This window comes from Macaca thibetana, chromosome 7, assembly GCF_024542745.1.
Source record: "Macaca thibetana thibetana isolate TM-01 chromosome 7, ASM2454274v1, whole genome shotgun sequence".
NCBI classification, from domain to species: Eukaryota; Metazoa; Chordata; class Mammalia; order Primates; family Cercopithecidae; genus Macaca; species Macaca thibetana.
In genome coordinates, this window is record NC_065584.1 from 111,843,747 (window position 1) to 111,860,087 (window position 16,341).

At 36.5% G+C, this 16,341-nt stretch overlaps 2 protein-coding genes across 10 annotated transcripts in view; one reads left to right on the forward strand and one right to left on the reverse strand.

The window, feature by feature from the left end:
* UBE3A (ubiquitin protein ligase E3A) overlaps nucleotides 1–16,341 on the forward strand; it is a 121,414-nt gene that overhangs the window by 4,408 nt on the left and 100,665 nt on the right. The window lies entirely within an intron of this gene.
* Nucleotides 11,950–16,341, reverse strand: part of LOC126959065 (uncharacterized) — a 186,933-nt gene continuing 182,541 nt past the window's right edge. Inside the window, exon 28 of the mRNA XM_050798018.1 lies at nucleotides 11,950–15,881. The gene's annotated coding sequence lies outside the window, so the exon portion shown is untranslated. The remainder of the gene's footprint in view (nucleotides 15,882–16,341) is intronic.

Below are 16,341 nucleotides of genomic sequence, written 5' to 3' on the forward strand. Positions count from 1 at the left end.
TTTTACTTTGGCGGTTGTCTTCAAATACTCTAATTTTGGGGGGCATGATTATGATTCTGTCTTCTGGCAATACATTGATAGATGCTACCTAAGTAGGATTGTCTATGAGGTCAGCTGCTCCAGTCATTTTATACATGAGGAAATTGGAGTGCAAAGCTTTAAAATGATTTTCTGAAAGACACCCAGGTGTCAGGACCAGAACTAGAATCCAAGTCTCTAGTTGAGGACTCTGCACACATTGGCACATGTTCTGTCCTCCCTTTTGGGATGAATAGTTACACTTGCTTTGTGATTACTCACCCACCTTTTTGGAGATACATGAGTGTTTTATACACTATTAATAGAAGGCAGCCTTCACAAAATGCCATCCACAGATCTGTTATTTTTTCTAATAAAGGAAATGATGTAAAATTACCTTAAATAGAAATAGTGTTAATTCTAGAAACATACCCCATAATCCAAACATGAAGTGTTTGAAATACTTAAAGATGCTATATAAATAAGTCCTTTTTAAAAAGATAATATTAAAAATTTTTGTTTTATAGAGATGAGGGTCTCACTGTGTTGCCCAGGCTGGTCTTGAACTCCTAGGCTTTTACCTCAGCTTCCCAGTGTGTTGGGATTACAGGCATGAGCCACAACACCTGGCAAGTTCTTTTTTTTTTAATGAAATGACTTATTAATACACAGCTTCTTTGCCAGCTTTTGTTTTCATTTGCTCTCAAAAATGTTGCTTAGTGCTTTGATGTGAGTTATCTGTAACAGGTAAATGCCATTATGGATGATAATTCAAAAAGAAGCTTATTAATTATTAGGCCTATCTGAGAGTGAAATAAAGTTAGCATTTTTTTTTTTTTTTTTGAGACAGAGTCTCGCTCTGTAGCCTGGGCTAGAGTGCAGTGGCCGGATCTCAGCTCACTACAAGCTCCACCTCCTGGGTTTACGCCATTCTCCTGCCTCAGCCTCCCGAGTAGCTGGGACTACAGGCACCCACCACCGCACCCGGCGAGTTTTTTGTATTTTTTTTAGTAGAGACGGGGTTTCACTGTGTTAGCCAGGATAGTCTCGATCTCCTGACCTCGTGATCCGCCCGTCTCGGCCTCCCAAAGCATTTTCTTTTTGTTTAATTTTATTTATTTGTTTAGAGACAGGGTCTCGCTCTGTTGCCCAAGTTGGAGTGCAGTGGTGCTGTCATAACTCATTGCAGTCTCAGGCCTGAGTGATCCTCCTATCTCACCCTCCTGAGTAGGTGAGATTAGCATATGCCACCATGCCTGGCTAATTTTTTTATTTTTTGTGGAGATGGGGTCTTGCCATGTTCAAGTTGGTTTCAAACTCCTGTCCTCAAGCCCCTTGGCCTCCCAGAGTGCTAGGATTACAGGTGTGAGCTACCATGCCCAGCTGAGCATTTTAAAAAAATACTGGTCTTTGTACATGAGTCGTTACTATTTGATTCTAAGCCTTATGACTGATAATCCCTAAAATTATTTATAAAATTTTAAGTGTGTCAGAGTCATTGAAATGGAGGAAGGAGGTTGGTCTTGAGGTTGTTTTAACTATAGCTTCCTAATGGTCATGAGCAGGTTATTTAGCTTTTGAAGCGTTTGTTCCTCCTTCTGTCAAATGAAGGTGATAGTTGCCTTGTTTTAAAAGAGTATGCTTTTCAAATGTGATCATTCTTGAAAATGTAGATTAAGAGGCTTTTTAGAGGCCACGCGCGGTGGCTCACGCCTGTCATCCCAGCACTTTGGGAAGCTGAGGCAGGCGGATCACGAGGTCAGGAGATCGAGACCATCCTGGCCAACATGGTGAAATCCCATCTCTACTAAAATACACACACACAAAAATTAGTGGGTCGTGGTGGCACACGCCTGTAGTCCCAACTACTCTGGAGGCTGAGGCAGGGAAACACTTGAACCCGGGAGGCGGAGGTTACGGTGAGCCAAGATCATACCCACTGCCTGGCGACAGAGCGAGACTCCGTCTCAAAAAAAGAAAAAGCTTTTTAGAAACTTTGTATTGGAAAATTTTTAGTGTGTGAATTCATTCTGAATATGTGAACTCCATTTGACATGGACAATAGATCTTAATAGTTTGTGGTACGTTATTCAGTGTATTAATCAAAAGTCAAATCTCTTTTGTAATTTGCTGTATCAGACCTGTTGTGTTAATCTGATCTATGGCAAGTGAATCATAAGATTGACCTGAAAGGAAAAGAGATTTTTAGGGGACATAGAATCATATTGGATAAGATTATTCCTATAGTTCATTTTCAGGAAATCTGAACAGGAATCTCGTGTAAGGAATCACATGTGATTATAGAAGACAGTCTGATGTAAGACTTTATTTATTAAGGTCTGTATCTGTGCTTCAAGTAAAAGCATAGAGGTAGTATATGATCCCTGAACACTCATACAAGAAGGATAAAATTTTTCTTGAAACTGTTGGCTGGACAGTGTAGAGTCTAAAGCTGTGACTCTTAACAGTTCATTGTGTTCCAGAAGTTCATCTGTACCCCTCAGGATCAATTGAGGTTAGTCTAGCACAGACTTTAGTTATAAAAACCAAACATGAGAAAAATTTTTTGACCTATCTCTTCATAGCATGCAGGCTTGGTAGGTCTTTTCTAGTTCTGGATGTGTGCCCGTTGTATATACTTTCAGCAATTCAGGATGTTCCTTTTCATGTTTAAGACAAGCACTCTTGCACACAAATTACACAGCTGTGGGCCGAATGAAGATGCTACCATTGCTGTGCTTCTACACAGATTCTTTTCGTGTAATGACTTCTGTCTCATAGCAGAAGGGATGGCTTATCCATTTCAAGCTTCTGTTAATAGTTTGTCTTAGAATTGCCTTTGTGTACTGTAGCCAACACCCCAACTCATATATTTTTATAATCTTTGTGATGCAGAATAAATTCTGAATCTTTCCACCTCCAAATTAAATATACAAATACTGAAAATAAAATACCATGTATTCACTATGGACATATGTCACATTTTGTCGCTTTCTTGCACTCTTGTTCCCTCTCTAAAGCTCATGTTAAACTCATGTTCTTTATTTTCTTCTCAGATGATTCCTTTAGCACTGCACGTAACAGTACAGGAATTTCTTCCTTGCATACTTCCAACAAATACTTTTCTGTCTCTTAACAGATGTGAACCATAATGCTGTTCTTTAGAAAGCAAAGGATGAAGTACACAGCAGTATTTTCTATATAAAGCTAATGGGTCATAAGGGGAAATAGGGGTTATTTCCAGCTTGTTTATTGTCTTAATACATTTTTCCTCAGAATTCTATTTATTGTGCCTCTGTGGTTATATGCACCAATATTGATAACCTTACAATGTGCTATAAATAAGGATATTTATATTATCTTTGTTAAATATTTTAAGTTTTTGTTTTGGGAATGGAAAAAATCTTTTGTGCACCTATTGTATGTGATATGTATACTAATGGATAAATCCTATTTCACACAACGATTAATTGGGTAACGTTTTTCTTTCCTAGTTTTCTGAAGTCAGCAGTCATGTTGTGTGTTGGTGATTGAAAATATGCTCTTTAGGCTGGGCACCTTGGCTCACGCCTGTGATCTCAGCACTTTGGGAGGCTGAGGCATGCTGATCACCTGAGGTCGGGAGTTCGAGACCAGCCTGGCCATCTTGGTGAAACCCTGTCTCTCCTAAAAATACAAAAATTAGCTAGGCGTGGTGGCACACATCTGTAATCCCAGCTACTCAGGAGGCTGAGGCACAAGAATCGCTTGAACCTGGGAGGCAGAGGTTGCAGTGAGCCGAGATCGTGCCATTGCACTCCAGCCTGGGCAGGCGACACTTCATCTCAAATAGCAGATTTTCTTTTCTTTTCTTTTTTTTTTTTTAAGATCATCCAAATTCAGTTTCTAAGAATTATAAAGTTTTCCTAATTACTTAAGCTGCTTCATTCTCATTCCCTTTTTTAACACATTTTGCCATCTCTGTAACATGTTGAACATGTTTAAAGAATAGAGTGGGAGAATAGGAAGTTACGTGGATAAAGTTTGGTGAATAAGGTAGGAATACATCCTGCTTCACAGAATGGGAATATTTCTGAAAAGTTGACGATAGTATCGAAGAACGCTTAAGTGTAGTGTATTAGAAGAACTGAGCTAATTTTGATCTTTTATACACATAAAGCAACATTTATGCATTTCAAATAATGTATATTTCTTTAAATTTATTGCTCAGTGTACTGTATTTCAAATATTGTAAAAATGAAAAGATCTTGTGGTCTTATTTAACTCAGTATGGGATAAGTCCTCCCCACCTTCCCATTCTTATTTCCTCTTTTAGGCTGAATGAAAGGTGGGGGAGTGAATTTAAAAATAGATGGATCTCAACTGGAGAATAGGTTGGTCACGTCTCAGCTGATGTTAAATAATTTCTTAAATCCTGGATTGAAAATTATAAGAGAGCATAAATGTTTGCTCTCAGTTCATTTTTTTATTTTGTTTTTTCATGTACAGTTTTAGGAGGAATGAACTACTTTCTAGTTCTTTCAGGCCTGCTTTTAGATATCTGCTGTGGGGACAGTCCTCTACACTCAGAACTGAAAGTAATTTTAAATAGTGATAGGCAGAACTAGGGGTCAGTTTTACTGCCTATGCCTGTGCTAAATTTGACATGGCATTCCTAGGAGGGGAGGGGGAGTGAGGGCGGTGCACACATTGTCCATATTGCTAGTCAGTACCAGATTTCTCTCTTAAATGGTCGGGATCTAATTCCCCAAAGTGCTGTTCCAGATAACCTAGTATCTGTCCAAAATTGCCCTGCTACAAGAGTATATATATTATATATGTATTTTATATGTGTGCGTGTGTATATTATATGCATTATATATATATACACACACACACACACACACACGTATTTATTTTATTTTTTCCTGAGATAGAGTCTCACGCTGTCGCCCAGGCTGGAGTGCAGTGGTGCGATCTCATCTCACTGCAGCCTCCGCCTCCTGGGTTCAAGCGATTCTCCTGCCTCAGCCTCCTGAGTAGCAGGGACTACAGGCGTGTGCCACCACGCCCGGCTAATTTTTGTATTTTTAGTAGTTACAGGGTTTCACCATGTTGGCCAGGCTGGTTTCAAACTCCTAACCTCACGTGATCTGCCCGCCTCGACCTCTGAAAGTACTGGGATTAAAGGCATGAGCCACCACACCAACCCTATTACATTCTTACTAAAAAGTTTGGTGGTTTTGTTTTGTTTTGTTTTGTTTTGTTTGTAGAGATGAAGTTTCACTATATTACCCAGCCTGGTCTTGACTCCTGGGCTCAAGGGATCCTCCTGCCTTGGCCTCCTAAAGTGCTGGAATTATAGACATGAGCCACTGCGTCCAGCCTGTATCATATTTTTATTCTGACATCTTTTCTGATTTTTTTTAGTGAAGTAGGGAGGTTTATATTAGATGATCTTCCAAGGTAAATATCAGCTTGGACATTATATGCTAATGTGTCTTTTGTTTGTTTTTAAAATAAGTGTATATGTTTTAATTGTAAAGTTTTAAAAACATCCAGAAAACAACATAGCAAATGCCCATTTATCCACCAGCTATAAATGTAAATTATGTCCATTTTTATCCCTTGGGGGAAAGGATGCCAGTTACATAATCACTTTTAACAACCCCAACTGTTCAAGTCCTGTTACCCCTCTCTACACAAAGTAACAACTGTCTTGAGATTCTTAAGTATATTTCACATCCTTGTTTTATACTTTTACTATACATGTGTACATGTATCTATAAGTGATATGTGGTGTTGGTTTTTGTATTAAATTTTTACAGATATGTATAGCACTGTCTTTCAATAGCTTGATTTTTTTAAACTCAGTATCAAGTTTTTGAGGTGTATATGTTGATGTATGTAGATGTAGTTTATTCAGTTTCACTGTTGTCTGGCACTTCATTTTATGCATAGATAAAATGTATCCCACTATTGATGGATATTTTGAGTTGTTTTCTTTTTGCTATTATAAGCAATGCTGCAGTGTTTATTTTTACATGAGTGTATGTGCAGGTGTTTTGGAAAGAACCGTAGAAGTGAAATTGCTGGTTACTAGATATTGGTAAATTCTTTTCTTAAATGGATATGCCAATGTTTAGTTTGTCAGCATTATGTAGGCATTTCTAGCATCCTCACCTTATACTGTTTATTGAATTCTGAGTCGTATTTATCTCAACTGAAATTAGGTAATTTACTTATTCCTGTATTTGATAGTTCTGTGAGAACAGTAAATGTTTATCATCTGTCATTCTTTTTTTCATGCCCACATTCAGTTATTTGTAAGTGCTGAATAAGTATTCATCTACAGATTGATAAGGATCAGTTCCTTTTTCCCCCAACTAGAAATGTTACTCCAGTTGATAATAACAGCTCAAAAGGAAATGTAAGGCAGAGGTGAGAGAATCACTTGAGGCCGCGAATTGGAGACCAGCCTGGGCAACAAAGTGAGACCTTATCCCTATGAAAAATAAAATTAGCCCAGCTCAGGAGCCTGAGGTAGGGGGGGATTGCTTGAACCCTGGAGTTCCAGGCTGCAGTGAACTATTATCACACCACTGTACTCCAGCCTCGGTGACAGAGACCCTGTCCCTTAAAAAAAAAGAAAAAAATTATAACCAGGCTAGGCCACATTGAAGTATTTTGTAAGACATTAATAGAAGACTAAATGTTCTCGTATGTTTACTATTTATGTTAAGTACGTATGGTTTTTAGAACAACAGTTTTCTATCAAGTGTGGTCTAGTTCACTTAGAATTAGATGGGGTCGATTTTTTGAAAAGCATTTTGAAGTTAAATTAGAAGCTAATTTTTTTTGTTACTAAATCAGTTTTCGTTTTATGAGTTTACATGCTACAGGCATGTTTACAGGCAGATGAATGTAACAGATTAAACTTGAAATTATGTAGCTATGATTCCTTCAAAGAAAAACCCACCTACCTTTAGTTCTTTCAGTATGTTGCATTATAAGTCTTTTGTGTGTGCATATATAGCAGGCATAAATTGGCATAATTCTAGGTTTAATTTTAGGCTAGGCACTATGGAAGTTTGAACTCTAATTATAGTGTAAAAATAACCCAGAGGAAAATTTCAGAATAATAAATCATTGGGACTATATGGTACAGATGTCTCTTTTCAGATTGTAGAATTGTTGACCAGTAGGAATGTTTTATGATTAAAAGCCAGGAAATTAAAGTAATTCTGATGATTTGGTATTTCTAAAGATTTTCATAGATGACAGTTGAGAACTACTCTCAGATGAGATTCTTCCATTGCTGGTAAGTCATGTAATAAAACACTTAAGTAAATGTATTTTAATGGGGAATAACATTTTAATATTGGCACATCGTGAGTCTACCTTCTGTAGTTAGTAGGTAAATAAGAAATAAGCATGCCTTATTTAAAAAAAAAAATGTCAAAGAACGCAAGGGAGGGGAGAGCCAAGGTGCACATTAGAAGGAGATTATAGTACTCTTCCAGTGCACAGTGGATGTGTTGTGATACCACAGTTCTATGTATGTATGACTGTATAGCCCAGATTTACCAGCATGGGCTCAGTTTTAAATATTAGGTTAGTCCCATAAATCAAGACAAGTTCCTAGGAATTCTAACATTTTTACATTTCCAAAAGACAGCCTTTTGTATTTTGTGGTAGTTGCCCCACCATCCCTCAAATATTGGTGTGTAGAATCTATTTTTGAGGATGAGGAAATATAGAAAAGAAAAATAAAAAGCTATTTTTTTTTAAGTATAAGAAGAAATGAAATGTTTCTCTTCCCTTCATAGCCAATTCTAAAACTTAACAGTTGTTAAATGTGTTTAAATGTAGGGGGAAAGAAATGCTTGGAAGGAAATTACCAATCAAATATAAAATGTAAGATAGCTGTAAAGGTACTGATATACATACAGCTTTTTTCCTTTTGGGGAGGCGGTGTTTAAAAAAAAATCATACCAAACATATTCTCTAACTTTCAAAACTATTAATAGCTTTATTGAGATAATTCACATACTATAAAATTCACCCTTTTAAAGTTTTTAGTATATTCACAGTTGTGCAGCCATCACCACTATCGAATTTTAGAACATTTTCATCATCCCCAAAAGAAATCCTAACCTGTTAGCAGCCATTCCCCATTCTTCCCTTTCCTGGCCCCTGGCAACAACTAATCTGCTTTGTCTCTATGAATTTATTTATTCTGGACATTTCATATAAATGGGAATCATACACTATGTGTCCTTTTGTGTACAGGTTCTTTTATTTACTATGGTATTTTCAAGGTATATTCATGTTGTGACATGAATACTGTTGCAAAGAACGTTTATCTGCAAGATTTTATGTGAACATATATATTCAGTTCTCTTGGCTATATATCTAGGAGTGAAACTGCTGGGTTCCTAGGGTAACTCCGTGTTTAACATGTTGAGGAATTGCCAAACTCTTTTCCAAAGTGGCTGCCCTAATTTTGCAATTGCACCAGCAGTATATGAGGGTTCTGATTTCTCTACTTCCTTTTAACACAGCTGTCCTTTTTATTTCAGCCATTCTTGTGTGTGTGAAGGATCTTTGTGGCTCTGATGTCCATTTCCTTGACAACTTACGGTGATGAACGTCATTTCATATGCTGATTGGCCATCTTCGGAGAACTATTTCTTTTGCCATTTTAAATTTTTGTTATTGTTGGTTTGTACGAGTTTTTGAAATATATTCTGGGTACAAGTCCCTCATCAGATATGTGATTTTCAAATAATTTCCCCCATTTTATGGATTGTCTTTTCATTTTCCTTTGAAGCACACAGTTTCTAATTTTGGTGAAGTCCATTTTTTTTTTCTTTTGTTGCTTGTTCTTTTGGTGGTGGTATCTAAGAAACCATTGCCTAATCCAAGATCGTAAAGATTTATACCTGTTCTCCTCTAAGAGTTTTACAGTTGTATCTCTTATATTTAGGCCTAGTATCTGTTCTGAGTTAACTTTTACGTAAGGTGTGAGGGGGAGATCCAATTGTATTCTTTTACAAGTGGCAATTCAGTTGTCCCAGCACCATTTGTTGAAAAGTATTCTTTCCCCACTGAATTATCTTGGCGTCATTGTGAAAATTTAATTGACAAAATCTAATAATTTATTTCTGGACTCTGAGTTATATAGTCCATTGATATGTATGTCTGTTTTTTTGGTAACACACACTCTTGATTACTGTAGCTTTGTAGTAAGTCTTGAAATCAGGAAATGTGGGTATTCTAACTTTTACTCTTTTTCAAAATTGTTTTGGGTCTCTGGGTTTCTCAAATTTCCATGGAATTTTAGTGTTAGCTTGCAAGAAATGAAACTGGGATTTTGATAGGACCTGGATTTGTGTTGAATCTGTAGGTCTATTTGGGAAGTTTTGCTACCTTAATACTGTCTTCTCATTCGTGAGCATGGGACATCTTTCCATTTATTAAGGTGTTCTTTAATTTCTTTCATGTTTTGTAGTTTTCAGTATACAGGTCTTGTACTACTTTTATTACTTTAAAAATTTATTTCTAAGAATTTTATGTTTTGATGGTATTGCAAATTGTATTTTTAAAAAATTTCATGTTAATTCCTTGTGTACAGATTTTTGTGTACTAAAACTTGTATTTCATGTAACTTATTTTTTTCTCTTAACTATGTTATAAGAATCTTTCAAATGGTTGGCTGCATACACATCCATCTGGTTGACTTAGTAAACATTTCTTGAATTCCTACTGTGTAGTGGGCATTTTTTTCTAGGAGCTGGTGGAGACAGCAGTGTATAAAACCCACTCAATCCTTTGCTTTCATGGCACTTTAATACTAAAAAGAGAGATCATAAAGATAGGTAAAATATATGTTACATAGTGCTAAGGAGAAAAAACAAATAAGGGAAGTGTTTGTAGGTGAAAGGGTAATGGGAAATTTTAGATAGGGTAGGTAGAGAAAACTTCACTGAAATGGTAACTTGGGTGAAGAACTGAAGGAGATGAGAGAGCTAGCTATGTGGATATTTGGGGGAAGAGCATTTCAGCCAAAGGGTGTAGTGAATAGGGAAACCCCAAAGTGAGAGTGCCTGATGTGTTTGAAGAACTCGAGGTATGGCCATTGTAGCTTTAGAAAAGTAAATGATGGGAAATAAAGAGACAGATAATGGAGGGTACAGATATTTTGGTCATAATAAGGTGTTTGATTTTTACCATTGAAGGAGATGGGAAGCTCTTGGAAGTCTTTGAGCAGAGTAGTGAAAAAGTATGACTTAGGTTTAGTAAGATCACTCTCGTTGCTGTGTTGAGTGTAGACTGAAAAGGGGGACAAGGGCAGAAACAGACCAATTGGTAGAGTACAGATTAAGAGGTGACTGAAATGGACAGAGTGGTCAAAGTGAGGGTGGTGAGAAGTGGTTGAATTCTTGATATATGTCGAAATAGAGTCCATAGGATTTGGTAGTAGACCAGATGAAAGTGGGAAATAAAGGGAGAAGTAAAAGATAATGCCAAAGTTTTTTGACCAGAGCAGCTGAGAGAATGGAGTTGAATAATTCTTATAAATGATTGCATTAAATCTGTGCATCTTGTCACATGCCCACTTAACTACAGGTAATTTTACCATATAAGCTTGTGGGGGGGGAAAGAAGAAAAACAAAAAAGATAGGAAGGAAAAGCATGTTTTAAAATGTAATAAATCAGGCCTTAATGAAAAATTGTCCTTGAGAAACCTGAGATGGAATACTCTAAAGCTGATGTATTCTCTCAATCTTTAGAACTGAACTAGGAATTAACTCTTGAGAGTTCATGATAGGTTATGAAACCCTTTGCCTGTTGTGGAAATTAGGTTGTTTTCAATATTTGCTTTTGCAAATGATGATACCTGTTATTTTTTCTGTAAGGTAGATTTCTACAAATAAGATATTTTAGACCGTGTCAATCTAAAAATTTGATAGATTCTGCCAATTACCTTTTAAAAAATAATTTTAGCAACTTTCATTCCTTAAAATATATTAGGGACTGCTCATTTACCTTGTTTTGATTTATGTATATATAAAATCTGTTTAAATCTTTATAAATGGCCTGGGAAATTGTCTGGTTTTTTGGTCCATTTCTATTGTGTTGTTTCTTTTTTAAATTTGTAAGCATTCTTTATCATTTAATTCTTTGTTATATTTTGCAAATATTATCTTATTACTTATCTTTAATTTTATAGTATCTAGTCATGTGAAATTTTAAAGTTTTTATGTAGGCAGATCTGTCCATCTTTTATAGCTTCTGGGTTTCAGCATGCTAACAAAGATGATTTAAATATGATCTCATATATATATTACAAAAACTTTTTAGAGATAGGATGTCACTCTGTCACCCAGGCTGGAGCAACCATAGCTCCCTGCAACCTCAAACTCCTGGGCTCAAGTGATCCTCCTGCCTTAGCTTCCCCAGTAGGTAAGATTACAGGCCTGTGCCACTATAGCTAGTCGGGTTTTTTTGGTTTGTTAGTTTGTTTTTTTGTAGAAAACGTATCTCACTGTGTTGCCCAGACTGGTCTTGAACTGCTGGCCTCAAGCTGTCCTCCCACATCAGCCTCCGAAAGTGCTGGGATTACAAGCATGAGCTACTATACCTGGCCAATCTCTTGTATTTTCTTCTGGTACTTTTATGATTTTATTGACTTTAATTTATAAAGTTAGATCTGAACATTCAGCATAATTTTGGATATGGTATGATATGGTTTAGATCCGGATTGCATTTGTCACATGGTTTGGGAATTGTGTCTACCTTTTATATTCTTCCACTCGGGTAGCTGACTGTCTTGTAAGGCATCGTGTCTCCACTGAAGATGCCACCTTCTTCTGTATTAGGTTCTCGTAAACTTTGAAAAACATCAAGTTTATTGAGGTATAATTGATACACAATGAAATGCACCCATTTTAATTGTACAGTTTTATTGATTTTGATAAATATATACACTATCACTGCTACTACAGTCAAGCTTTAGAACAATTGAATTACCTCCAAAAAGTTCCTTCCTGTCTGTAGTCATTTCTCTCTCTTGGCCCCAGGCAACCACTGATCTGTTTATTAGTTTTGCCTGCTCTAGAATTGCATATCCACGGAATCCAGTAACATATACTCTTCCATGTCTGGTTTCTTTCACTTGGCATGTTTTTGAGATTCATCCAATTTGTGTTTATCACAGATTTTTTGTTTGTTTTGTATTTTTAAATACAATATGAGTGTACCACAGTTCATTCATATTCTGGTGAACATTTAGATTGTTTTCAGTTTAGGCTGTTGTGAATAAAGGTATTGTTTTGTGTGCATGTCTTTGTGTGAACATATGTTTTCATTTTTCTAGGGTAAATACCTTAAATTGGAATTACTGGGTCACATGGAAAGTTTATGTTTAAATGTATAAGGAACTGCCAAACTATTTTCCGGATGATTATACTACTTTACATTCCCATCAGCAGTGTATGAGAGTTCCAATTCTCCAAATGTCAGCATTTGATGTTCTCAGTCTTTAATTGCACACATTCTGAGAGGTGTGTAGTGGTATCCCATTGCAGTGTTTTGGTTTTTTTTAATGGTAGTAAAATACACATACCAAATTTACCATTTTAACTGTTTTTAAGTGTATAGTTCAGTGACATAAAGTACATTCACATTATTGTGCAACCACCACCACTGTCCATCTCTGAAACTTTTTCATCCTCTCAGTCTGAAACTCTATCCATTAAACAGTAACTCTTCATTGCCTACTCTCACCATCCACCTGTAATCACTATTCTACTTTTTATGTGAATTTGACTCCTCCAGGTACTTCATATAAGTAGAATCATATGATTTTTGTCCTTTTGTGTCTGGCACATTTCATTTAATAGTAATAATGTCCTTGTGTTAGGCCATTCTTGTGTTGCCTTAAAGGAATATCTGAGACTGGGTAATTTAAAAAGAAAAGAAGTTTATTTGGCTCCTGGTGCTGCAGGCTGTACAAGCATGGCACCACCATCTGCTCAGCTTCTGGGGAGCCCTCATGGTGCGTTCACTCATGGTGGAAGGCAGAGGAGGAGCAGCCATGTCATATGGCGAGAGCAGGGGCAAGAGAGAGAGGGTGGGGAAGTGGCACACCCTTTTTAAACAACCACATCTCATGAGAACTCACTCTCTATCCCAAGAACAGCACCAAGCTATGAGGGGTTGCGCCTGTGACCCAGTTGCCTCCCACCAGACCCCACCCCCAACATTGGGGATTGTATTTTTAGCATGAGATCTGTACAGGACAAATATTCAAACGATATCAGTCCTGAAAGTTCATTCATATTGTAGCATGTATCCAAATTTGATTCTTTAAGGTTGAGCAATATTTCATTGTATGCATATATCACTTTTTTTTTTTTTAAATTTATTTGTCAGTGGACATTTGGGCTGTTTGTACCTTTTAACTATGCGAATGATGCTGCTATGAACATTGGTATATAAATACCTGTTTGAATCCCTTCTTTTAATTCTTTTGGTTATGTACTTAGGAGTGGAATTGCTGGGCCATATGGTAATTGTATGTGTAGTTTTTTTAGAGACTGCCGTACTGTTTTCCACAGTGACTGCACCATTTTACATTCCCACCAGCAGTGAATAAGGGTTCCAGTTTCTCTACATCCTCTACCTCTTTTCTAACACTTGGTAGTTTCTGCTTTTTTTTTTTTTTTTTTTTTTTTTTGAGACGTAGCCTCTCTGTGTCTGCCAGGCTGGAGTGCAGCAGCGCGATCTCGGCTCACTGCAAGCTCCGCCTCCTGGCTTCACGCCATTCTCCTGCCTCAGCCTCCCAAGTAGCTGGGACTACAGGCGCCCACTGCTATGCCTGGCTAATTTTTTTGTATTTTTGTAATAGAGACGAGGTTTCACCATGTTAGCCAGGATGGTCTCGATCTCCTGACCTCAAATGCACCCGCCTCGGCCTCCCAAAGTGCTGGGATTACAGGCATGAGCCACCACCTGGCCGGTAGTTTCTGTTTTTTTATTTAAAATAATTGCCATTCTAATGGGTGTAAAAAGTCATGGTTTTAATTTACATTTTCTTCATGACTGCCATTGAGAAGTTTTCTTCTTTGTGTGTCTGTTCAAATATTTTCACATTCTTTTCAGAACGTGTGTTCTTTGTCAGATAGATACATGTATTTCTTCTTTATCTTTACTAATTTTCTGTCCACTTACTAATTATCAAGAGAGGAATGTTGAAATCTTCAACTGTAATTTTGAGTTTATCTTCCTTCTTTTCTGTTCATTTTTGCTTCATATGCTTTGAAGCAAAATCTTGAAAGCTGTGTCATTAGGTGTGTTCACATTTAGGACTGTTAGGTCTCCTTGATTAATTGATGTCTTTATCATTATGAAATGTCTCTGTTTATCGCCGGTAATGTTCCCTATCTAAAGTCTACTTTGGTATTAGTGTATCCATTCCTTTCTTATGATTAATTTTTGCACATTGTATCATTTTGCTGTGTTTTTATTTTCAACTTATTGGTCATTTAATGTCTTTCTTTTAGATAGCGTATAGTTGCATCTTGCTTACAGATTGATTTTTTACGATCTTTGCTTTTTAATTTGTTTAAGTCCGTTTACATTTATTGCAGTTGGCTGTATTGTGTTTAAGACACTGTTTGTTTTCTATTTGTCTCATCTTTTCTTCCTTTTCTGCCTTCTTTTCGGTTAATGGAGCATTTTTGGAATTTTGTTTTGTCTCCATTATTAGCTTGTCCCTCTGTTTTTTCCCCCAGTGACACTTCTAGGATTAACAATATGCACCTTTAACTTACCGCAGTCTGCCTTCAGAAATATTATTCCTCTTAATGTATAATGTAAGAACTTTAGAATAGTATACATCCATTTACTCTCCCTCATTCGTTTTGGTATTGTGAGCTTAACATTTTACTTCTATATGTGTTATAGATTCCACAGTAGCATTTGAAACTATTTCTTTCAAAAGCCAGTTGTCTTACAAAGAACCTTAAAAACTAAGAATAACATTCCTTTCTATTTACCCTCTTATTTACCATTTTTATTTCTTTTCCTTTGTGGAGATTTCTTTTTGTAGATCCAAGTTTCTTGGTGTTATTTTCCTTCTACTTGAAAAAATTTCTTAAACATTTCTAAAGTGGCTACAAAATCTTTCAGCTTTTATTTGTATGGAAATGTCTTTATTTCACTCTTCAACATTTTATTGTACAATTTTTCAAGCCACAGAGACTTTAAAATAATTGTAGAATATAATTTCACAACTAACATTTTGTTATATTTGTTTTTGTCTTCTATCTTGTCCATCTATCCATCCTCTCTTCAACTGTCTTTTTTTATGCTTTTCAAAGTAAGTTGCAGATGTTAGTATACCACACCCTTAACTTCAGCATGTATATTAACTAAAACTTAGTAGTTTAGTGTTTTTAACTACAATTTACTATGCTGTTCCAGTTATTTATTGCTGTGTAATACATTGCCCCAAACTTAGTGCCTTACATATCAGCAACTATTTATTTTGCTCGTGAATCTCTCATTTGGTCAGGGATTGGCAAGGAGAGCTTGTCTTTGGCAATACATTGTAACAACTGTTTACATGGCATTTACATTGTATTTGGTATTACAAGTAATCTAGAGATGGTTTAACATATTTGAAGATGCATGTAGGTCATATGCAAATACTATGCCATTTTATATAAGGGATTCGAAGCATTCTTGGATTTTGGGATCCATGGGAGTCCTGGAACCAGTCCTCTGTAGATAGTTGAGGTACGACTGTAGTCTTTGGATTGAAAGAGTCACTAATTTCGCTCAGATTCAAAGAGAAGGGCCATAGACTCCACCACCTGATGAAAAGATAACAGTGTTACATTGTTAAGAGCATGTAGAATGGCTTCTGTTGTGACCATCTTTGGAAAATACAGTTGACCACATACACCATTTCATGAGCTGTGACAAATGCATACACCTTTGCCAGAAAGTTCTATCAGGGTACAGAACCTGCACCTCTTTCCAGTTATTCCTTCCCCCCACACCACCCGTAGAACCTAACATTGTTCAGATTGTTTCATCTTAGTTTAACTTGCTTAGAACTTTATGTAAGCAGAGTCATACAATACTTATGTGTTGTAAAAAGTTTCTTTTTGCTCAGCATAATGTTTTTGAGATTCATCCATACTGTTGAATGTTTCAGTGGTTTGTGACTTCATCTATTAAGGGACACCTGGGCTGTTTTCAGTTCCTAGCTATTATAAATAAAGGTACAATGAACATTTGTGTGAAAACAGTCTCTGTGTGGACATATAT